At 35.5% G+C, this 26,406-nt stretch overlaps 1 long non-coding RNA gene across 1 annotated transcript; it reads left to right on the top strand.

Moving 5' to 3' along the window:
- Nucleotides 1-1,005: 1,005 nt before the first annotated feature.
- On the top strand, nucleotides 1,006-25,742 carry LOC140513208 (uncharacterized). The gene is made up of 3 exons (XR_011970114.1): nucleotides 1,006-1,702; nucleotides 18,083-18,182; nucleotides 25,442-25,742. It is a non-coding gene; the product is annotated as an uncharacterized lncRNA (long non-coding RNA).
- The last annotated feature ends 664 nt before the right edge of the window (nucleotides 25,743-26,406 follow it).

The raw sequence follows: 26,406 nt of genomic DNA, 5'->3' as shown, positions 1-26,406 counted from the left end.
CCCTTTAGTTCATTAGTTTATAGGGTGAATTCACTGCACATTGAGGGAAAGCAAAACGGCATCCAAACTGGTTGGTAATGAATTGCAGCTTTTTAGAAAAGGAACAGATTTACAAATGGAGACTCTGCAAGGCCAGAGCTTGATTTTTGATTACATTCTGGACCTGTCTAAAAGTAATATGGTTTGTTTTCTGTTTGCATTAATGTTGGGCACAGGTTGTACACTTCTTTAAAGTGCCCCCAAAGCTATCAGTCATGATTTAAGGAGTTTCCTTTGTTCTCCCACAACTCTCTGGGCAACATGACACATTGTTTGTGACTTTGTCTCCAAACAATTTTCTGTGCCATTTGGATGCAGGGTAGCGTGATCTTGGCATTCTACACCTCTTTTGTCATGCAGGTGATTAGATGGCACCACATAAATACAAACATATGTTGAAACGGCTGTACCTCAGAAGAACATTGTCATCTGCACGCTTTTGTAAGTGTTAAGATAGCTAATGTTAATTACTGGGAGATATTTAATGGACCCAGAAATAACAAATACATGATTCTCTGGCTTTGGAAACCTTTTCTCAAAGTACATAAAAGCAGTCAAGCAACTCGGGAGTATTGCATTGACATATCTAATTTCTCTTAACCAGGGCCAAAATAAGGGCAGAGAACTCAAATACTTAGAAACCAAAACAGTCAAGTAGTATGGCCCCCTAATATTTTTCTGTGTGCTGTCATAAACATAGAGTGGAGAAAAAAATATCTGTTTAACTATTAAGAGCCAGATGTCATAAATATGCCTTATCATGTTAAAGACTGGGAATTCATTCTCTCAAAGCACACCAAACAAAGCAAAGCAAAACAGAGGCTCCCTTGGCTACCAATGGTGGAAATGATCTACTCTACAGAAAATTGGCTTCCTGACAAAGGCCATTCTCCAATCTTCAGCAGTGACGGGTCTTGAGGAGTTAAGCCTTCTTTCTAAAAATTCTCTTTCCATTGGTGGAAAAGTTGAGGCACAAAAATCCCTGTCACCAGTCAAAGATTTCTGAATAGCAAGCTTATGTGATTATATCTCTAAAAAGGAAGATGTATCAGATGCCAATCCAACCTCTTTATTTTACAGATGAGTAAACTGAGACACAAGGAAATTAATAACTTGCCCAAAGTATTGAAGTTTCAGGAACAGGATCTGTACCATCCCCTCTTACACCTGAGACGGTAGACTTTTTAAGCTACCATACTACCTTTTTTGCTTCTTGTTCTCTTAAAACTAACATCCACTAAAGGGGCTTGCAAAGAGGCACCCATAATTTAAATGCTATGCTTTAATGTGATGGGAAAAAGTTATTAAGACATCTAAAAATTTGGGGAACTATTCGTTCAGGCTCTACATGGTCTTAGGCAAGGCTGCTGTCATAAAATGTCAAATGGACCTTGCACAGTCATCTGGAAACTTTTTCCAAGGCTAGATGAAGTCAATTACAATTAGAAGTCAAAACGTTAAGGGAACCACAAGGTATAACAATAATGATGAGATCACCTTGAATTAACATAGTTCTTCATGCTTTTCCAAATACATACCCTTTGAAGTTAAGGGAGAAAACTTTTCATTTGCTGCTTTTGTAGGATGGTAAAAGTTGTTTTCTTCCTTCTGGGAGTAAATCCACAGAGAGCAGATTCTGTTTCCTCTGATCTCCAATATTCAGGTAGGAGAACTTTTAAAATTTCTGGGGCTGCATGGACTTTGGTTTTTGTATGTTTCTGTTATTATCCAGAGGGTAATGATGGAAAGGATACTGGGATGGGTGACAAAATAACTTTGAAACTCTTTTCACAACACGTTAGTAATTCACTTCATTTGACCCAGTAGTAATTTTTGATCATCTCCACTGTGAAAAAAAACAGAGTCCTATAAGGAAAGATTCTATATATTGTCACTTGACAATTATTCAGTCTTAATATCTACTTGAAAGACCACTCTGGGAATTAAAATAAATGACATGCTTATGATCTGTAGAATAACATGGATATCACAAGCACTCCCTCTGCAAAATTAAATTATGGGTTATCAGTAATATAGACCATAATCAGAGAGGCTAATAAAGTTTGTCTTGTGTGAATTTATTTAACATTTTCCCCATAAGGGCCCAAGTATATTTGTAAGAGATAGATTAAAAAGAAAAACATTGTGTTGCATAAGGTTGTATCAATCCAGGTATTTAGTCTTTGTAAGTGGTTGGGATATGAACTTTTTCCTCTTGATTTAACTGTGCTCTCTTCTTAAAGACAAATAGATTTGTAAATGAGAAAGTTTTTCATTGCATGCTTTTTCTAATCAACTAGTCAATAAGTTAATATATCTTGGACACCAAACCCTCATCAGAGAAATTTGATACAAAGATGTTTCCGTTTTGACAATTTCCCTTCATATCCCGGATGCATTAATGTCACCTGTGAGTTATTTGTTTTAGTTTTAATGAATTAAAACCATCTATTTTATCTTTCGTAATTGCTTCTATCTTATATTTTGCTAAGAACACATCTCTTATCCATAGTTATAAGAAGTACATGACTTGTTTCTCTTGATTTTTTTTGGTATGACTTTTTAAAGGTTTTTTTGAAGATATGAAGGTTATATATACTCTTGGAATTTATTGAGAAGTATGGTGTAAGGTATTGTTCTAAGTGTAATTTCTGCCAGGCTGCTTTCCAGGTTTCCCAACAGTTTTCATCATATAGGAAATTTTTCCTTAGGTAATGTGTTTTTTTCACTTTATCAACTACTGGGTTACTTAGTCCTGTTGCTTCCTAATTTCCCTGGTTTAGTCTGTTTCATTGCTCTATCTCTCTATTTTTGAAAACAATACAGATTTTTTAATGGTTGCTGTTTTATAGCATATTTTGAGATCTGGAAGTGCTATTCCCCTTTTGTTTTTCAATTTTGTGTATTAACATTCTTAATCTATTGTATTTTCTTTCATTTCTTTGGTCACTTTGCCATTGCAGATTCAAATTTTTCTATTCTGCTCATTACTTTTGCAGCACATAAATGCTGCTCCTACAATTCTCAGTTCATCTACGAGATCTAGCTCAAAGCCTTGTCTTTATTCTTCCTTTTTGTACATTAAAAACTTACTTACAGAATCAAAGTAGCAATTTTATAGTTTTAGAGAAAGTTGGAATGAGACAAAGTAGCTTTTTCATGTAATTTTTAGGGAAGTATATAATATGATATCACCATGGAAAGATAAATATGGTGTTTTGGAACAACTTCCTCTGTGTCTTGAAAGGCACTCGCAGTTCTATTTAATAGTGATGAAAACTTTAGGTTAGGGAGAAACTCTAGTAAACTTAAACTATCTCTCTGAATAAATCCACTTTTCCCACTGGCTGTTTTTGATATTATGTTATTAATACGCTTTAACTAGAGTACAATTTGACATTTGGACATTAAATATTCTAGCATTTTCACTATTCTTGGATTGGTTTTACAAATTTATAGTACACAAAAAAGCCATGAGTCTGGGAATGGGTCAAAGGTTTTATGATATTTAATAAAGGTGGTATAAATGTCATGAAGCTTTTTGGGGACTTGTTCAATAATGATGGACTCTGCAACGAATTGTTATTTATACTACTAGAAATTTTTCCCACACTTTTTTTCATACAATATATTTTTTTCTTGAAGTGTAAGGATTTACAGATTATATAGTTATATAACCTATGAATTCTTTGCATAAAGTATATAAGCATAAAATTGACCTAGGTTTAGAAGAATCACAAGATGTGACCATATTTTGGTAATAAATATATGATGCCTTCTTTTTTTGTAATTTTTAAAATTTTAAACTTAAATACGAAATGAGAAAAGAAACTTGATATAACTTTGTTTTTCCAATTCTATACTTCAAGCATACTTCCTGATCAATTCTTGTGATTGAGCATTATGGTGTTCAAGTTTTCTGCTGCATGTTCCAATTATATATTGTTGTCAACTTCCAATATCATTCCAATAGTTTTCTTGAGCAGTTTCTGAAATGGTGACATTTCATGGTTGTCCTTAGGAGGATTCCTAATAGGTCTACTTTTCTTCCTATGAGCTCACATTGGCAAGAGCTGTCATATGCACATATATACCTGTATATACACACACACACACACACACACACACATTGTTGTGTGCACGTTCTGGAATATCTTTTCAGTATTTGTCAAATACTTTGGAGATGTGTTTGTTTATACTGATACAACTTATGCCAGCTTTTAAAAAAAATTCTGTATTTTGTTATAGTTGGTTTATTTGTTGGATTGATTCCATGAAAGAAGGGTTTTTTTTAAAATTCCAATATAAGTATGCCCATCTCCTTTTTAAAATCCTGTAAGGCATCATGAATATTTTTGTCATATCGCTCTCTCTCTCTCTCTCTCTCTCACAGATAAATGGCCAAGTTGCATTCAATAAATATAATCTGGTGAACTTTAAAAATAATTGCTGACAGCTACATAGTAACCAAGTTGTATTAAGTGACAATGTACAGAAATTTTTTTAAAGGATTATTATTGAATAACAGTTATTTATTATATTATTAAATAGCACTTATTTAGTTTGTGCCATATGTGGATTTTCAATAAGTTTAGGTTTTTAAGTTTTTCCCTCTTCAGATTTATATAATTCTGCAATTTCTTTTATTATTTGTTTTCATCTATACATAGCAATTGATTTTTTTTTTAATGATTGCCCTGCATTTATTTGTAGTAACTTGTTGTGTAACTTAGATCTTAGGTAAAAAGCAGTATGAACTTCTTAATTAGAAAGAACTATTTTCCATTTTGCTGTGATCTAGTACTGGTGTGTAACAGAAGTATTCACATATTCAATCAATTTCCATGCTGCCTGTCTATTTCTTAGATTCATGGTAGCATCATCATCATCCTACTGGCTAAGGTGTTAACCCAGTAGGGAGGATTGCTTGATGATAATTGGTCCAAGTTTTAGAGACTTGCAAGTCTTTCATTCTACTATAGCTGTCTTATAACATAAAGAGTCCTTGCTATACTGTGCCTTGGCTATTATTTTCTCATTTTTTCTTTGTCACTCCTTTACTACACAGCTAATGATGTGTTTTGTGTGGGTTATCATCATTGTCACTGTTATTTATTTAATTAGAAGTGACTTGCTAGGCAAAACTAAGATGGCGAACAAAAAGCAGTGACTCACCTAAGCTTTCCCCCAAACCCCTACCTTTAAATAATGGGATAAAGTAACTCCTGGAGCAGCAGAACCCACAAAAGGATGGAATGAAATAATTTTCCAGTCAAAGAAAACTTAGAAGATCAGCAGGAAAGGTCTGCTACACTTAAAGGAGAGTGGAGTTCAGTCTAGCACATGCAATGCCAGTAAAGACTGGGCATCAGTAAATCAGAAGCAGGCTTTAGGAGTCACTGAATCAGCAATGGCAGTGGAAGTGACTGCTTCTGAAGTTCTCAGTCCATGGATGGTAAGAGTTAAACATCTGATCACAAGGAGATTATAGGAGCCTCTTTAACAGCACTGAGGCAAGACTCTGTTACTTTTTCCATACTTGGATCTGGGTCACAGTACTGGGTGTTAGTCCCAGGGCTAGAGGAGCACTAGCATGCTAGAGCTTGCAACTGCAGTGGAGCAGGGACACTTGTCACAGTTCCAGGGCAGGAAAAAGTGCTTATAGTCACTCACAGATTAGAGCACAGATCATTGTAGAAAAACTGAAAACTTACACATCTGTAGAAATATCTCTGAAAACAATTACACAAACCCCTGAAGATTGGGAGAGTGTGTGCTCTACCCTGGACTCAGAACCCCACTTCAGCAAATAGTTAAAAGTCAAGAAAGAGGCTGGCAAAAATGAGCCAACAGAAAAAAAAATGTGAACATAGAAAGTTACTACAGAGACAAGGAAGATAAAAACCTACACTCAGAAGAACATATCCAAGTCAAAGTTCCAATAGCCAAAACCTCCAAGAAAAATATGAATTGGTCTCAGGCCATGAAAGAGTTCAAAAAGGATTTAGAAAATCAGGTAAGAGAGGAAAAATTGGGAAGATAAATTAGAGTGATGCAAGAAAATCATCAACAGCTTGGGAAAGGAGATACAAAAAAATACTGAAGAAAACAACACATTAAAAAACAGACTAGGCTAAATGATAAAATGGGTCCAAAAAGCCAAAATGCCTTAAAAAGCAGAAGTGGCCAAATGGAAAAAGAGGCACAAGAATTCACTGAAAAAAATTCCTTAAAAAGTAGAACCAGCCCAACTGCAAAGGAGATACAAAAGCTCACTGAAGAAAATAATTCCTTAAAAATTAGAATGGAGCAAACGGAAGCAAATGACTTTATGAGAAATCAAGAAATGATGAAACAAAACCAAAAGAATGAAAAAAAAAAGAAGACAATGTGAAATATCTCATTGGAAAAAAAAAAAAAAACAAGTGACCTGGAAAATAGATCCAGGAGAGATAATTTAAATATTATTAGACTACCTGAAAACCAAAAAGAGGGTCTAAATATCATCCTTCAAGAAAATATCAAGGAAAACTGCCCTGATATTCTAGAACCAGAGGGTAAAATGTAAATTAAAAGAAACCACTGATCACATCCTGAAAGAGATCTAAAAATGAAAACTTCCAGGAATATTATATCCAAATTCCAGAGCTCCCTAGTCAAGGAGAAAATATTGTAAGCAGCCAGAAAGAAACAAGTCAAGTGTTATGGAGCTACAGTCAGGATAACACAAAATTTATCAACTTCTACGTTAAAGGATATGAGGACTTAGAATATGATATTGTGAAGGACAAAGGAGCTTGGATTACAACCAAGAATCACCTCCCAGCAAAACTGAGTATAATCTTTTAGGATAAAAAAATAGACATTCAGTTAAATATAGGACATTCAAGCATTCTTGATGTAAAGACCAGAGCTGAATAGAAAATTTGACTTTCAAATACAAGACCCAATAGGAAGCTTAAACAGGAAAGGGAAATCATAAGAGACTTAATAAAGTTAAACTGTTTGCATTCCTACATGTAAAGATGATATTTGTAATTCAAGAACTTTCTCATTATTAAGTCAGATAGAGGGAGCATATACAGAATTCCAAATTCTAAATTCTTAGGTATGAGTTAAATATGAAGGGATGATATCTAAAAAAATTAAATTAAGGGGTGAGAGAAATGTACTAGGAGAAAGGGAAAGAGAGAGGTCGAATGGGATAAATTATCTCACTTAATAGAAGCAAGAAAAAGCTTTTACAGTGGTGGGGAAGAAGGGTGAGGGGGAGTGAGTGAATCTTAGTCTTATCAGAATTGTCTCAAAGAGGGAATAACATATATTCATTTGGGTATAGAACTCCCTCATACTACAGGAAAGTAGAAGGAGAAGGGAATAAGAAAAGGGAGGTTTATAAAAGGGGGGTGATAGAAGAGAGGGCAGAATGAAGGAGGGAATAGTCAGATGAAAAACACTTTGGAGGAGGGGTAGAGTGAAAAGAAAGAGAGAATAAGCATGGTGGAAATAGGATGGAGGGAAATACAGTTAGCAATAGTGACTATGAAAAAAATTGAAGCAAGTTTCTCTGATAAAGACCTTATTTCTCAAACATATAGAGAACTGAATCACATTTATAAAAGTAAGAGCCATTCCCCAATTGATAAATGTTCAAAATATATGAATAGTTTTCAGATGAAGTAATCAAAGCTATCCATGGTCATATATTAAAAATGCTCTGACAATTTTGATTTGAGAAATGCAAATTAAAACTATTCTGAGGTATTATCTCACACATATTAGATGGTCTGATAGGATAGAAAAATGAAAATAACAAATGGTGAAGGGGATGTGGGAAAAATGATGCAATAATGCACTATTGGTGGAGTTGTGAACTGATTGAACCATTTCGTAGAATAATTTGGAGTACGGCTATAAAATCATGCATATCCTTTGACCTAGCAATACCACTTATAGGTATGCATCACAGAAGAGAGAAAAAATAAAAAGTATGCATGGACAAAATATATATATATATATATATGTACACACATACACACACACATAGAGAGAGAGAGAGAGCGAGAGCTTTTTTCTGGTGGCAAAGAATTAGAAATGGAGGCAATGCTCATCAATTGGGGAATGGCTGAACAAATTGCAGTATATGATTGTGATGGGATACTATTATGCTATAAGAAATGATGAGTAGGATGCTCTCCAAAAAATCTGTAAAGACTTACATGAGCCAATGAAAAGTGAAATGTACTGTGTACAGCATAGCAGGGATATTGTATAATGATCAGTTGTTAATGACTTAGCTATACAATGAATCAAGACAACTCTGAAGGACTTATGATGAAAAATACTATCCATCCCCAGAGAAAGAACTGATGGTGTCTGAATACAAATTGAAGCACACTTTTTTTACTTGAGTTTTTAAAGATCTTTTCTTTCACAGTATGATTAATATGGAAATGTTTTGCATGAAAACACATGTATAACTTAATTCGAATTGGTTGTTTTCTCAATAAGAAGGGTGGGGAGGGAGCAAGGGAGAGAATTTGGAACTCACAGTTTTAAAAATGAATGTTAAAAATTGTTTTTAGATGTACCTGGGGAATATAGGGAAATAGGAAAACGGAATCATTGAGGGGTTGAACTGAAATCGTGGTCAAAATATAATAGTGACTTTCAGAGTTAAGAAGGACACAGATGATGATTCTGGTATCTGAACAAAGCAAAGAAAGGCAGTATGGTACTCTGAGATATATTTTAAATTCTTATTAAAAGTTTTTACTTTTCCAATATTGATTTCTTGAGTTCAACCCCTTTTTTTTTGAGACGTTAAACTTGTTAATTAGTCCTGAGTTAGAGAACTGAATTTATAGCCGCAGACAGTATGTCAATGAAAGAGCCAAGAAGTGGAACCCATCATCCTTTATATTGTGGATCATGGAACCTCAGATTTTAAAACTCTCTGTAGAGCTGTTGGTACTGTCATTGTCATTGACTCTCTAATTATTGACTGTACTCATTAGAAGATCACAGATCACTATTCTCGTGGGTGAGCTTAGGCCTTTTAATTACAGTTAATTTGATCAACAAAAAAATATTGAGTAAGCAAAAAATGCCTCTCTCTGCTTTTTGAATTAGTAGAATATGGGGGGCAATCACCATAGAAAACTTCATATTAATATAGACCAATTGCTCATTTTAGAAAACCAATGGCTTTGGCAGCAGCCTTAGAGATGCAGAATTTGAACAACAATGTGGCTCAGTCAGCGAGACCCTGATCTCCCGGGTTTTGGTCATGTCAGGCCTAAGATCAAGAGTAAGCTTACGTGCTAAAAAGCTTGAAGTGACATTTTAGAGACCCAGAGCACGGAGGGCCTTTACACAAACAGAATAAATCCCTTTTCAGTGCTTTTAGGCCTTAACAAACACAGGATGATGTACATAACTGCATTCCCCCCACCCTACTATGAGCCCCTACCTCCAGGAGCCCCCTGAACTCTTTTCAGAATTTCTTCAATCTGCCCCATTGAACCATCTATGCTCATTGTAGCAAATACAATCTCATTGAATCAGATCCTGAAGAGACTTTACAGCTGAGAAGAAAGGGACCTGATCTTGTATTCTCTCCATTTTCACCATGGGACAGAGCACAGCAAATGAAAAATCTTAGGAGAGCTCAGTTAGACAGGGAGATGACCACTTTACTACGCTCTAGCAAATCATTTTCTAGGTGCCTCGGGAATAGAAAACAAGACTCTTAGGTGGCTGTTCGTTAATTCTGTGAGTACTCGGCACTGCTGGGTGCATTTTCTTCTTCCTATCTGAATAATCATCAGTATTTTTTTAATTTAAGATTGTTTGGAATAAAAAAACCAGCTTGAAGTGAGAAAACAAAGCAGATATTAGGAGACAGCAAAGCACCCCAGTAGCTCTTTGCAGATGTAATAAAGATCTCAGTTAATCTGAATATTATGGATTATATTAGTTTACTGGCCATCACAGTCTGATAAAACTAGCACTCTCACCCAGATGCACACAATTCATTGCCTAGTATCATTATGATTATCTGTGGAACTTGCAATACTCACCCATTACCCCAGTTGTATCAGCAGTAGAAATAATCAGCCATGAGCTTCCCTGCTGCTTAACCTAACAACAAATCATTCCTGATCCTGGGCTGCATGTCTGTTATTCAAAGCAAATTGGGATCATGCAGACAGATTTCTTCTTCCTTCACAGGGGCATCTGACCTTTCTCCCCTGAAGCTGTCGACCCATGCAAATATTACATTTAAGACCCTGTTCTTTATCTTAAGGAGTTAAACCCCCCTAATAACTTAAGAAGTAAAACATGGAGTTAGCCTTGCCATGTTGCAGACACACAAATTAGCCAGACAAATAAAAAAGGATAAAAAAAAATCCTGAAAACAGCACTTATCATCAGTCTCCTATTCAGAAATAATGAAGGAAGATGGTTTAGCCAGATTTGGTAATAAGGCATGACACAAATGTAAATACAACATGTTATGACCTCTCCTGCTCAACAATGAACATTCTGCTCGTTTCTTCAGACTCTCTTTGTTTAGCATGAGCGCGGTGATGAATCGAAGTTATGACATCAATTAAATCACAAGTTTATATTATTTTCAAACAGACATAATACAGACATTTTAAGGCAGGTAGCGAAGATGATGAGTTACCGTCTATTTCTGGCTCCTAAATGAGTTATACATATTCAAAAACAGCTACATTAAGAATGCTCGACAAAAAGCTAGGGCTATATTTTATTTTTGCTCTGAACAAAGATAACATTTGTAGAATCCCATTAGCAATAAATCTCTTACATTTTTTCACTTAAAATCTTATGATCCCAATGGGGAGAAAAGATAATCAGTAAATAGCACTCTCGGATCTGCTGGAGATATGCCCAAGTTAGAGTTGAACCAGGTTGACAAGAAGTCTGAGGTGTGTATGGAGTAGGGTGGGGTGGGGAGATTGCTTTTAGTATTCTAATGAATTTATTTATATTTTTTCCTCAATTACTTCACTAAGAAACCAAAGTACTTGTTTTGGCATATTTGAAAAACAGATTTTATATATATATAAATATACATATTATGGACATGCATATATACTTACTAAAATATAAAATAGATATTGCTTGGCTGAAAGGTACTTGCAAAATAGTCTTCTTAGAATATTAAACTTCAATATGTTTCTAGGAGTGAGATATAAATCACACCTTTGCATTTTTATATTTTCTTCTTAGTGGTTTGAATATTAGGGATTTCTCAGAATCTTAAGATATTCAGGAAATCTTAATTGTCTAACAATTGCAAGAAAGGATAAGGGTGGGAGGTGAAGATTATCAGACATTCTGGTATTTGATAGTGAGGCAACACGATGCTGTGTAAAAAATACTTCATTTGGAATCAGAGGACCCAGGTTCATCTCCTAAGTCTTTCTTTTAATACGTATGTAATCTTATACAAGTCAATTAACTTTTCTAGGCCTCAGTTTTCTTGCCTGTAAAGTTAAGGGATTGAGTATACCAACCCTTTAGTATCTTCCCATTCTATATCTATGTTTCTTTGACTAGCTTTCCACATAACCAATAATTGATTGTTGAACTGAACTGAATTATAAATTTCTTATATTACCACAGTAGTTATTAACTGACATTTATAGAATGCTTTCAATATTGAAAAAAATGTTCATATATTATCTCATCTATACTTTACAACACTAAAGGCATTTTAACCCCATTTTACAGATAAGGAAACTGAGGCTTATAAAAGTTAAGTGATTTTCCTATGACCACATTTATTCTAGGAAGTATCAGTGATTTGAATGGAGGTCTTACTTAACTTGGTTCTGGTATAATACTTTAACGTCTATGCCATGCTGTCTTCTAAAAAAATGTTTTCACATATTCTTTGGTGAGTAACTATGTCTTTCACATAGTCTTATTTAATAAAAATGTATTGATTTGGTTTTGATTTTGGTTATGGAGTATCCAAGAGTAGGCTAGAGATAGCTCCTTCAGTGACAGTCAATTGTTAAATTTTCAGTGTGAACATACCTACCTTGGAATTATGCAAATGCTATAAATCAGGGCTTGATTTATTGTTTTGACTGTCTAGACTTAATAAAGTGATGGAAAAAATGATAGTAATGCAGATTCAACTTAAAAGTGTATCAGATATTAATTTTTTTTCAGTCAGTTATTAAACATTAACTAGATTATGTTTTTACCGTACCAAACAGGAAGCAGAGCTCTAATTCAATGTATCCTGATGGTTGTCAAAGTATACCAAAAACACAGGCTTACAAAAAAGAGTAAACCCCAGATGACTGAGGTCAGAGACTGGGCTGATCTTGAAGTGAGACAAGGTGTAGAAAGACTTTGGAGCTTCTCTGGAAGCATCTTCACGAATCTTCTGGTTCAACTTACTTATTTTACAGATGAAGAAACTGGGATCCCCAGAATTGAAGTGACTTGTCCAACATCTCTCAGGCAGTAAAAAAGCAGAGTTGAAATTTCAAGCCAAGTCTTCTGAATATATATCCAGTGCTTTTTAGCTATTTATTAAATGCCTTTTCATTCATTTGTTCATTCATTCACAGAGTAGGAATAGATTCCCATGGCCCTCAACTTCTACATTTAGCCCAATTTTTAAAAAATTATTCATTTATTTATTTTTTTCCATGGCCAAGGTCAGCAAGGATGAGGTAGGTGGGACAGGCACAGAAGAGTAACTCTTTACTGTCTTGATGCTTCCTCTATTTTCTTGAGTCCAAGAGCTATAGTCAACTTCATAGTATACTGTTTGTTATGTAACAACATGATTTCGTTTCCTACCTGCTTTGGTCAATCAAACCATAACCCCAAACTCCCAAGTAAAATCTCTGATTCACTCATCCCCTTTTCATTTTCATTTTCTTTCCTTCCTTTTTCCTGTATAAAATATTTTTCAAAAGCTTCGTGCCCTAGGCTGTGTACTTAAGGATGATTGTTACTCAACCGATCAGTTTCTTCTGATTCATTCTCTTTGAGTATAGTTACCCAAAAATGTCACATGGGATTTTGCATTTATACTATGCTTTTTAGTGCAATGGAAGAAAAAAACCCTATAAAATCAGTCGGCTTATTTAATGTTCAAAGTGTTTAATAAGCTTTTTTTAAAAGAGGAATGAACCATTTAAACACAAGGGGCTTTTTTTCTTTTTCTTTTCATTAATTAACTCACCAGTACACCAAAAAACGTATCAGATAAATGAGTTGATGGGGTCTCCAGTTCAGTAGGAGATGCAATACGGAAAGCACTAATTAGGCAAGCAAGAGCTCCAGATAATTAAATAGTGATTAATAGATTTTTTTTTGCACCACCAAAATTAAAAGTAACTAATTGGTTGCAAAAAAGGTTAAAATTGTAAGCTAGGAACATATCACCGTTTAAGATATTCTGCTGTTTTTAGGACTGTTTTAGCTTTTTTTTTTTTTTTTAATAGGGAAGGGGTTTATTTTTTACTTCTTTTCATCTGACATCTCATGTCAAAGTGGTCTTCCGTTAATGCTAGAATATAATGGAAGTTTACGCAATTAAATACTGCAGGAGAGTTTATAGACCATTTGTCATTGGATATGGGTCATATACTGTGAGTTTCAGAAAATAAAAGGGAATTCCATTTGAAGACCACTCTTGCCTGAAGCCTACCTAATGAAATCTTTCTCACTCTTAGAATTAACAGTGTATCCAGCTGAAGAGTATTTAACATTCCCTGTGCATACTAAGCATGCAAAAAAGTAGAATAAAACCTTGCATACTTACAGGGGATTTTTGTCGCTTTCTCTTCAGCCCAAATTAGGCAGCTCTTGTTCATTTAGTACATTTGAAAGGAGCTGAACTTTTACAATTCGAAACTGTCAGTCCTCATCATTTCATTTGACAGCTGACACTTTCAGAGAGAGGTACACACAAATCATGGGAGCACAGTGAAACGCTGCTAATAAACGCTATTGTTTTTTCCTGCTGGAGGAAGGGAGCACCTTTAGCGACTGTTTGCAGATCTGACGGTTTGTTGTGATGCAAAATGCATGTTTGGCTGTCACGATTTTTGTTTACTACCTGCGGAGCATAAAATTGCTGATAAAAAATCGAAGGAACATAAGGCCAGATTCATTAATGGGAGAAGGAAGGCTTTTCATGCTCCCCACCCTCCGAAACCATTTTAATATAATAAACATTGAGTCTTCCTTCATTAAAGCTTCAGAGTAAATAAATAATGTATGGCTCTTGAGGTAATTACTAGACTTCTGTATTTATGGAAAACAGGCGTATGGAAGTGTGTTCCTCAGCTTATACACAGCGCGTTTGTAGAGGTTTAGTCAGGCAAAATTATCTGCCACCATTTTGGAATTTTATTTGAGTGTCTCTGCCCGCTTGGGAACCTTTATAGCATTGCTTTCTCGATCACAAAAGCTTCTAAATTCTTAGTGTTTCGTGATGAAAAGTTGCTCTCCTCAGAAAGAGAAAGAAAATGCTATAAACCCCCTGAGGCAGGAAATCTTGGTTGGCCCTTCATCTTTGAAGATGGTCAGACCATGTAGAAATGCATGCTGGGTTTTAATTGAAGAGAACATTTGGTCAAATATTTATTAAGTCACACAAATTGTAGAGTGTTGTCTTCTTGTGTTTTTTCTTTCAATGTTCTCATGTGTAAGGGAATATTTTTAAAAATATATAATTTATTTATTTTCAGTTCTTAACATTCACTTCTACAAGAATTTGAATTCAAAATTTTCTCCTCATCTCTCCCTGCCCCCCTCCCCAGAACAGCATGAACCTCATCCACCCTTTCCTCCAGTCTGTCCTCCCTTTTATTACCCACCCTTCTTCCATCCCCCTTCCCCTCTATTTTCCTATACGGCAGAATAGATTTCTATACTCCATTGCCTGTATAGCTTAATTTTCACTTGCACACTAAAATAATTTTTAACATTCATTCTTAAAGCTTTGAGTTCCATATTCTCTCCCTCCCTCCCCACCCACCTTCATTGAGAAAACAAGCAATTCAATATAGGTCATACATGTGTAATAATGCAAAGCACTTCCATAATAGTTATGTGGTGAAAGACTAACCACATTTCCCTCTGTCCTCTCCTGCCTTTCATTTATTCCATTCTCTCCCTTGACCTGTCTTCCCACAATAGTATTTGCTTCTGATTATCCCTTTCTCCAATTTGCTGTCCCTTCTATTATCTTCCCTCTCCTATCCCCTTCCCCCTTGCCTTCCTGCAGGGTAAAATAGATTTCTATATCCAATGGAGTGTGTGTTATTCCCTCCTTAAGTCAAATCCCATGAGAGCAAGGCTCAGTTATTTCCTTTCATCTCCTCCCTCTTCCCCTCCATTGTAAAAGCTCTTTCTCCCCTCTTTTATGTGAGATGATTTGTTATGTTGTACCCCTCCCTTTCTCTTACTCTTTCTTGTACATTCCATTCTGTAGTAAATTTTATTTTCTTTAGGTATTCTCCCCTCATATTCAGCTCACTCAGTGCCCTCTGTCTATGTATGTATGTATGTATGTATACACACACACACATACACCCCTGTACATCTACATACCTATACATATATAATATAAACACAAACATATATCCATACCCACCTACATATATATATTCCCTCTTCAGAAAGGGCCAAGGAACAGTTGATGTGGTGTTTGCTGCAGGAGAAATGCCAGGAGCAGAACAGAGGTCTGTACCCAACGTTTGTGGATCTGACCAAGGCTTTCCTACACTGCTAGTCATGAGGGCTTATGGAAAATTATGTCAAAATTTGACTGCCTAGAGAAGTTCATCAGTATTGCATGTCAATTTCATGATGGCATGTTTGCCTGGGTTTTGAATAATGAACAATGCTCTTGTACGTTCCCAGTCACCAATGGAGTGAAACAGGGCTCTGTGCTTGCTCCCAGGCTTTTTAGCATGGTGTTTTCAACCATGTTGTCAAATGCTTTCAGTGAGAATGAACATGGCATCAAGGTCAACTACTGCACTGATGGCAAGTTCTTCAATTTGAAAAGGCTTCAAGTCAAGACCAAAGTGGAGGGAGTGTTGGTGCAAGATTTTCTTTTTGCAGATGATTGTGCACTTAATACAGCCTCTGAAGATGAGATGCAGCAAAGGATAGATCAATTCTCTGCTGCCTGTGCTAATTTTGACTTAAAAATTAACACCAGGAAAACACAGGTGTTCCATCAGCCACCACCACACCATCCATATGTGGAACCATTGGTTACAACAAATGGAGAACTTTTGAATGCTGTGGATAAGATCACTTACATTGGTAGTGTACTTTCCAGGGATGTACATGTTGACAATGAGGTTGATTACCAGAGCTAGCTCAGTGTTTGCGAGGCTTCAAAGAAAAGTCTGGGAGAGAAGAGGTATTAGACTGACTACCAGACTGAAGGTCTACAGAGCTGTTATGCTGACCTTATTGTTTTATGCTTGTGAAACATGGACAGTCTACCAGCACCATGGAAACTGAATTGCTTCCATTTGAATTGTCTTAGGAAGATTCTGAGGATAACATGGCAGGATAAGGTACAATTCACTGAAGCCCTTGCTTGAACTAAACTGCAGAGTATTCAAACTATGCTTCAGAGAGCACAACTCCAATGGGCTGGCCATGTTGTTTGAATGCAAAATGTGTGCTTGCCAAAAAGACTATTTTATGGAAAACTTGCATAGGGCAGGTGATCACATGGTGGTCAGAAGAAGCAATACAAGGACACTCTCAAGAACTTTGAATTTGACTATGCAACATGGGAGACACTGGCACAGGACCGCTCAGCATGGTGTGCCCACATCAGAAAGGGTGCTGTGCTCCTTGAGCAAAGCAGAATTGAAACAGCACAAAGTAAATGTAGGATGTGCAAATTTGGGATATCCACTTCAAATATTCACATGGACTATTTGTGCCCAACCTGTGGTAGAGTATTCCGAACTTGTATTGGTCTGATCAGCCACAGTTGGATGCTCTGAAACTTTACTTTATCATGGTGATGTCGTTTTGGTCCTCTTTGAGAATGAAGGACAACAACCAACTACCCAAATACTGAAAAAGGTCCCATGAGTTAAAAATAACATCTTCACATGGAGGAATGTAAACAGTTCAACTTTAATGAGTTCCTTAAGGCTTCTCTTTTCTGTATAGTAAGGGAATATTTTGTGTGTGTTCATCCTTCGTTACCAAAGAAAACCATGCCATCAGAGAAATAATGACATGACTTGTACTTGACTTTGTTTTGAGTGAGGGAGAGCTGTGCAGGTCACCAGCCTCACTTCTCCTCCAGAGCCATCTGAATCCAGTGACCAGATATTCATGAGGATGACTAGAGATGACCCAGAATGAGGCAATTGGGGTTAAGTGACTTGCCCAAGGTCACACAGCTAGTGAGTGTCAAATGTCTGAGGTGAGATTTGAACTCAGGTCCTCCTGACTCCTGCACTGGTGCTCTATCCAATGCACTCCACCTAACTGCCCCAAGGGAATATTTTATTTTCATAATGGGTAAGGACCATGAGAATAACATCAAATATTTAATATAGCTACTTCTGTGTTTTGGGGTTGTGTTTTGTCTTCTTTTGGGGTTTTGTTTTGTGATTGAACCTGTGATTGCATTGGCACAGGAAACACCCTAATGTGAAACTCCCACCACATATACAGATAGTCAATTTATCTTTAACTGGTACTCAATTTAATTAGGTACCAAATACACAGAACTAAATTTAACTAATACCTTCCCTAAAGGAGCTTACATTCTGTGAGAGAGAAAAACAAGCGCCTATGCGAATAAATACCAATATGTGTCAAGTGCTTCTAAGTTATTGAGAAATTACAAATCTTGTTCAGCACCACCAAATACTAGATATTACTGAGATAGCTTGAGTCTAGCTCTTTCTGATTCCAGTGATACCTCTGTAGACATTGTACCAGACTATTTTCCTTAATATGTTGCTAATGCATGACATACTTTTAGTTGTAGATGTGCAACAGCCCAAAGTGCAAGTATTAAAGCCTGGAGTCTCTATCAAAGAAGAAGAAAAAGAAAAAGGAGGAGGAGGAGGAGAAGAAGAAAAGTATGTATAGTTGGGTGAAGTGGTCCTAGTATCAAATGAGGTTATGTATCTAAGCTAGATATAATAATATCAAAAAGTATAAGAGTTAAGATAATTTCTTGTTTCTGGAATTTGCATTCTTTTCTCTTTTTTTTAGATAGAGACTTCAGATTTTAATACACTTTGGGCCATTGTCTATGGAAAATTAAAAGTTGTATAGCATTTTATAAATATGAGCTATTATTATTACTTTTATAATTTCTCAAATTTTTGAAAACAATGATTTAAAAGTACTTGAGAAGGGAAAGTATTCCATGAATTAACATCGTAGCAAGGAAGATAGTGTGGTACAATGATCTGGCCAATATATGAGATTTCTAAACTTTCAGTCTAGTGCCTTTCCTTTCATCAGTGGGACAGAGAGAGACAGAGGGAGAACGAAAAAGAGAAAATATAAATGGACATATATTACTTTTATCTCTATCAAATTGTAGAATCAAAAAAAATCATTTAGATCAGAACAGAGCTTATTAGTTTACTGAAATAATCCACTTAACTTTCCAAATCAAGAGGGGTAAAAGTAATAAATACACATTTATATTTCCTCTCTTCCTTTTTTCCTCTATCTTTCTGTCTCAGTCACTGTGTGTGTCTCTCTGTATGTCTCTGTCTCTGTGTCTGTCTGTCTGTCTGTCTCTCTGTCTCGGTCACTGTGTGTGTCTCTCTGTATGTCTCTGTCTCTGTCTCTCTATCTGTCCGCCTTTCTGTTTCTCTCACTCCCTCCCTCCACCCTTGCATGAACTGTGCATTGAATAATTATCATCCCCAAAATGACCATGCTGAACCTAGGAGTAGTTATATAGGTGCCACACTACCATATCCCACTGACAAAAGGAAAAGTACTTAATTGAGAGAGTCCAGAAATCTGATCTAATTCTGGGATTTGTTGTTTATTTTCTGATATGTTGGTAAAATCATGAATCTGTAAGGCTTTAATTTGTCCATTTGGAAAATGGACACAAATAATTATACTTGACTATAACTACTTTTCAGGTGATTTGCAAAGAAACAATCCAAATAAATGTAAGTGCTTTGAAATTTTATGAAAAGATGCAGTTGAGGAATTCTAAATATTTTCATAGAGAAATATACATATTAAGGAGAGGCATGATATTCCCAAAGAAAATTTTAAGATGTTCCCGGAGAAATCATTACTTAGCCCTCTGGCTTCATTATTGTGGCGTGTTTTGCAGGTTTTCAGTGAAATATGTTCACCTTTGTTTGTTCACATACCTGCTCAAAACCAACAGGTCAAAAGTTAATGGGTGCTTCTTAAAATCCATGACTATCCTAAGATCTATGACTCCCAGGATAGCTGTGGCAAGGAACTAGTCTTATAGATTGAGAATATTTGAGATGGTACACAGTGGTTGTGACTTTCCTGGAGTTGCCCCTTTCACCCACAAATAGGCCATTTGCTTGGTTTGTCATCCACTTCAAAAGGAATTTGTGTGTGTGTTTGCCTGAGTGTAGGAGAGAAAGTATCTAAAGTGAGCAGTTAAGTTTCTCCACGTGAGATGAACTGTGTTCAGTTTCAACTACTCAAGTCTCAGAGGCAATTACATAGGAGATCAGTAGTTAAACCAGTGTAACTTGGAAAAAGCCCCATTCTATTGGTGCCTAGATCTGGAAATCAATGTATTTCCAGAGACATTATATATGAGAGCGTATGTAGGCTAGGGAATGAGGAATAGAGGACTCAGAACAGATTTAAATGGGAGAAATCAGGTCTTGATATGAGGCTGGATTTCCAAGTATTATCTAGGGCAAAAGTTTTTCCAGAACCTTAAATTACCTGTCATTCTGTAGCAGGGAGCTGTTTCAGACATTCAGCTTTCCTTTTACTCCACGGCTCCACAGAATGTCAGAGAGCCCTAAAAGGCCACTTCCGAAAGATATATTGTAAATTGCTGGGCAATTCCCCTTCTGCCATTTCTCTGGACTAGAGATTTAGGAATCTGTGAGGACTTTTAAAAATTCTTTTTTGGAGGGGTAGGTATGGAAGAAGAAGAGGAACTGGTGCGGAGATTTGTTTTTAAGGAGCCTAAAAACCTTCGTTTCTCTCTGTCTCTGTCCCTTCTCTCTCTCTGTCTCTCCCTCTCCATCTCCTGCCCCACTCTGTAATATTAGATCATTAGTATATATCTATATCTATAGAACTCTCTTCTAATAATCCAACATAAATATGTATAAGATATTACTCTACATATAGTATACTCAAGCTGTAGACTGTTGGAACAATACAGTATATATATATATATATATATCCATATATATAACATATGAGTATACTCTATAATATTGAATCATTAGACTATATCTATATCTATCAATATATTTATTGGATTTCTTTGCTTCTAAAAATCCAATATATACATATATACAGTATATATATATAATCTTAATATACTAATATATATATTTATAGCTATATATATATTGGAACTATAGAGAACATATATGAATATGTGAGTATACTCTGTAATATTGAATTATTAGAAAATATCTATCTCTATATGTCTATCTGATCTCTTTGCTTCTAAAATCCAAAATAAATATGTATGCAATTATGTATTATACTTTGAAATACTACTTTCTATATGGTATACTATGCGTAGCTATAGATTATTGGAGCTATAGAGCAAATATGTGAGTATACTCTATAATATTGAATTATTAGAATATTTCTATATCTATATATCTATGTGATCTCTGCTTCTAAAAATCCAACTTAAATATGTGTATAATTACATATTATATTTTGACATACTAATCTATATACATATACACTATACCATATTTACAGATATCAATTATTGGAGGTATGGAATATATACATGCTAATACCATGCATGCACACATACATACTCTTAAGGACTCACAAAACCCAAAGCCATTTTGAACAGAGGTTTTCTCATGACTTTCACATTTGTAAGATATTCTCAATGTTATCTGATTTTATTTTTAATACTAATATTTTTCTGTCATCGTATAAACGCAAATAATAAAAGACTAAAATCTCTGAGAAACTAAAATTTTACCATCTCACATGGTAAAAGGATATGAACAGGGACCCAGTTTTCAAAGAGAAATAAAAGCTATCAATAAGAGTATAAGAATGCTTCAAAATATTACTGAGGTGGAGACCATCTTATGGATCATGCATAGAGATGGATCTCCCTTCTCATGAGCCCACACTTTATTTTTAAGAATCTTAAAAATGTGGGATTCTCTCAGTCTCTGTCTCTCCCTGTCTCTGTCTTTGCTTTTCTTCTTTCTCTCTCTCCCCCCTTTTCTTTAGTATTAGATTATTAGAATCTATCTATCAAATCTCTTTGCTTTTAATAATCCATTAAAATCTGATTATACACACACACACACACATACACATATATATTCATGTATACGCATATACACACGCACACATAGCTATGTAGTATGATGTATAGAGTACTGGGTCTGAAGTCAGGAAGACTTATCTTCCTAAATTTAAATTTGACTTCAGATACTTGCTACCTAAGTGACCTTGGGTAAGTCACTTAACTCTGTTTGCCTCAGTTCTTTATAAAATGAGCTGGAAAAAGAAAATGAATGGCAAATCACTCCATTGGGGACATGAAGATTTGGCCATGACTGAAATGAATGAACAGCAACTATATATAATATATGTGTGTATGTGGATATATTTGGATTATTCAAAAGAAAGGAATCCTAAAGAGATCAAAGAACAAAGGAGAAGACCTATAGGTATTAAATATTTGTAACTCCTCTTCTTGTAGTGGCAAGGAACTGCAAACTAAGGGCATGACCATCAAATAGAGAATAGTTAAACAAATTGCGGCATATAAATACATTGGAATATTATTGACCTATAAGAAATTATGGAAAGGGGAGTTTCAGAGAAACCTAGGAAGCTTATATGAACAAATTCAGGGTGAAATAAGCAGAACCGGGAGAACATTTTATAAAACAACAACAATGTGGTAAATACAAACAACTTTGAAAGGCTTAAAAACTCTGAGCTATGAGTACCAAAGGGCATGTACGATCAGGGTCTCCTGGTTCTATGTGTTGCATGATGGGAGCACAGGGATTTTAACTTTGTAGACATTTGGTGAATGAGCCAGAAAAGGTAATCCACTCTTTGAACCCTGAGGAATAAGAGGAGACAACTTTGAGTCCTTTTTGAGGAATCTTTTTGTTTGTATCACAATCAATGCCAACTTTCCCTTTGATGCCCCAAGTAGGAAAAGGAGATTTCTCTCTCTCCCTAGCAGCAGCAACAGCAACAGCAGTGGAAGGTGGCTAAAGACATATTCTTACCTAGGTGAGGCTGAGACCAGATCTCAAGTCCCTGCCAACTTTTGCTTTGTATATCCTTCTCTAAACCTGTTACTGAAAAGTGATCCTGAAAGACTGATGTTTCCAGACTCAGTGGCTATTTCTTGAGTTTGGGACATAAGGAATCAATGAATTGGATACAGATTATCCAACAGGAGCTTCTCCCAATGACTTGGTTCTCAGTTCTCAGAGAATTAATTGACCACTGTTAGAAGCTCCTGAACATTTTCTTTAGTAAAGGTCCAGAATACTTGTAGCTCATCAGAAGGGAAATCCATCCCTATGAATGAACCAAGGATGATCTCCATCTCAACAATATTGTCAAACATTTTTATATCATTGATGGTTTTATTTCTTCATTTGAAAGCTGGATGCCTGTTCATATCTTTTCAGCATGTGGGATGGTGAAATTTTAATTTCTCAGAGATTATAGTATTTCATTGCTTGCAATTACTCAATACCAGAAAAATAATAGCACTAAAAATGAAACCTGATAACGTTGAAAATAACTTACAAATATGAAAGTGATGAGAAAACCTCTATCCAAAATGGCTTTGGGCTGTGTGAGTCCTTAAGAGTAGAGAGGTAGGGAAAATGACTTTTCTTTCAGTTCTTGGTGGAAAATATTCAAGTATCAGAAACATATGCTTCTCAGAAATCTATGTCTGGGCAGGCACCACGGATGCATTTTATGTAAAGAGATAAAATCTGTGCATGGACTGTCATGAGCTGTTTGGCTGAACAAAGTCACTGTTACTAAACCACTGTTGATATTCTTAAATGGAATTGCAATGAGAACCACCTGTGGGCTAGACATGTTTGGGAGTACTGAAAATCATCATGGACTCCAGGTCAAAAGAATGCAAATAAGATAGGTGCACAGAGGTCTAATAGTATCAATGAGTTCAAATGGTGATGAAAACTTTGAGTATAAAGAATTTGGAAACAGGTGTGACTCCTGTCTGGAACACAGAAGAAATATGTTTCATAGGGGAAAGGACATTATTCACTCAGTAGGCGATTAGAAAATTGGGATCTCTAGCCTCATTCATTTTTCATATTATGTGCCCTAATTATGACAGGCATAGAGTGGCCATTATACAGGTTAACATTGGAAAACATCTGTTTGACTCTTTAGTTACCAAATTGGAAAGGAGAACTCTTCCCTTAATTTGGCCATCAATGAAATAGTGAAGTGGGAAAATATATGAATGGAAAGGGGGCTTAGTGCTTAATTAAAGAAAAACTGGATGAAAAAAAGAGATCTCTGGCAGAATGAGAAGTCATTTGAAACAATCTGAAAATCAGGACTTTAATGGTTAAAATTAGTTTTTAAAAGATGGAGTTAAATTTTCCCATCACTGGCCTTGCTAATCACAGGCACATTTCCAGTCATGATTCTTTTTTCATGGGAAAATATTATGCCAAACACTTCTCATAAATAAACACATTTTTGGAATTCAAAGTATTCTAAGAAATGCAATTTTGGAAGTATTTTTTAATGACTTATAGGATTATGGAATTAGAGCTGGAAGAAACTTCAGAGGTTATTTAGCCCAGGAATTGTGGGGTAAACCCAAATAAAATAAAACTAGGGAATATTCAACAGAATAAATAAGAATACAGTAACATAGATAATGTTAATTTGTGGTTTTCTGAGTCAACACGAGGCCCTCATAGAGATCTTGTTTCTATTTGAGTTTGACACCACTGAATTCTAGTCCAACTCTTTCATTTCCCAGATGAGGAAACTGAAGCCCAGATAGATTAAATAACCTACCCCAAATTACACAAACAATAGGTGAGAGGGCTAGAATTCGAACCCAGAGCTTTCTGACTCCAACTTCAGAACCAATACTATAATGGACTTGAACTTGATTAAAATGAAAGAAAAAAAGTTGTTTATTTTTTGTTTGCATGTCTGTTAATTATTGATTTTTTACTAAATATTCAATGAATCTCTTTTCTAAAAAAACACCACTGCCATGTTCCAATACTCATAGACTCAAAGACAGTTCTTCTTTGTGATAAAGAACTTTGCAATAAAACAAACCAACAAATAGCACATGTTCGTAATTCTAATCACACTCCAAAGGGTATCTTTTAAAAAAAATTTTTTTCTGAATTATCAAAGTCATTCTCTTAAGACTAAAGCTTTTTATCAAGAAGGGAGAATTAGGTTTCTCCATCAGTCTTTGGGGATAAATTGTGGCACTGATAGGAATTCTAAAATTTTTCAGTGTACTTTCCTTTACATAACTGAAGTCATCACATACATTGCTCTCTTGACTTGACTTACCTTACTCTATATCAGTTCAAAGAAATCATCCCAAGTTTCTCTGAATTAAGAGCTAAAATCTGATCAAAATCTCCCTAACTTGCTGAAATGTTTTCTCTTCCTTTGATTTTGTTTTTATTTTAATTTATTACTTATGGCTCATGCATTTGTTTTTTTACAGGACAAAAGTAATGACTGAAAGAAAAAAAAACCAAGAGGATATTTCAGGGCATGTTTTTTATTTTAAAATACTTTGCAGAGAAAAGCACTCTCACTAATTAATGGGGGCAAGATGATCCCAGCAATTAGAATGTAAAGCTCAACCACACAGAAGAGGCAAACTCTGAAGAATGACTGACAATTGAGTTCTGTTAATGGTGGTAGTAGCAGCAGGCAGCAGAAAACGAAATAACAGCTGCAGACATTCCATAAACAAGCACCAGGGACTAAGCTGTAGCTGGATTCCAAATGACACCTATGTTTTAACCTTATTTGTTTCCTTGCCGCAAAGTGGGGATACCTCCATATAAATAAAAGTAAGAACCTATATATGGAATCTAAGCTCCTAACTAAAGGACATTGCTGTGTCTTTTCTTCTTAGGACAGCACTGCCACATGAGGAACAACATTTGTGCAAGCTGCTTAAAGAGAGAGGATCATGAGAAATGGTTGCATGAAACATTTTGACAATGTCACATGATGCCCAAAGACCATTCCCTCATTTGAAATGGAAGCAAAATGTCATTTCCACAGTCAAGAGCTGGTTCTGATTATTCTGCAGCTCTGTAGAGATCTTTCTAACACAATACATAGAGAAATATGATATTCATGTAACGGGGCCATGTTATTTAATACTCTGTATTGTTTATATTCGTATTCAATAAATCACATTTTACTTTAAATTCTGTGAAACAATGTCATTTCAATTTATTTACACATGTATGGGACTGCCCAATAAGGAAATCATTTCGGCCTGGAAGCACTTTTAATGGACATCGCCCCCCTCCCTCTTTTTCTTCAATCCCATTCCTCAAATGGGGCCAACATGTAAATACAGTAAAAATAGACAGACATAAGAGATCTGACTTGAAATTCAACTCTTCAAGAAATTAGTTCGTGCCAACCTATCCTTTATTTTTTTTTTTGCAGTATCTTAATATTGAACTCCACACAGAATATAGAATAAGTATGAGAAAAATCAAGATTTTGATGGGAATTCCTCAAAGTCAGTCTTCAAAGTAGAATCTATGTCAGTGGTCATTTAGATTCCTTGAATAATTTTGGATTTCTGTGTATAGTTTCCCTGAAGCACTCAAACATCTATTATTCCACGTGTCTTTATAGCATCCTGTAATGAAGGTGTTAGCCAATGTTAGAGTCCTTTTATAAACTGAGGAATAAATCCAAGTATTTGCACTCATAAATGTGCACATACTCTACATACTCAATGGATTCTATGGGAAAGGACTCTGTACTGAGAGTTCAGACATCTGGTTCTAGTTTTACATCTGTTAGCTATTCTCTATGATACTTTGGGTTAGCCTCATGGCAAGGGAGAGGTTAAAT

Source organism: Notamacropus eugenii, chromosome 7, assembly GCF_028372415.1.
Source record: "Notamacropus eugenii isolate mMacEug1 chromosome 7, mMacEug1.pri_v2, whole genome shotgun sequence".
In the NCBI taxonomy this organism is placed as follows: domain Eukaryota; kingdom Metazoa; phylum Chordata; class Mammalia; order Diprotodontia; family Macropodidae; genus Notamacropus; species Notamacropus eugenii.
Note: the sequence above shows the minus strand (reverse complement) of the source record. Positions and strands in the feature narration are given on the sequence as shown.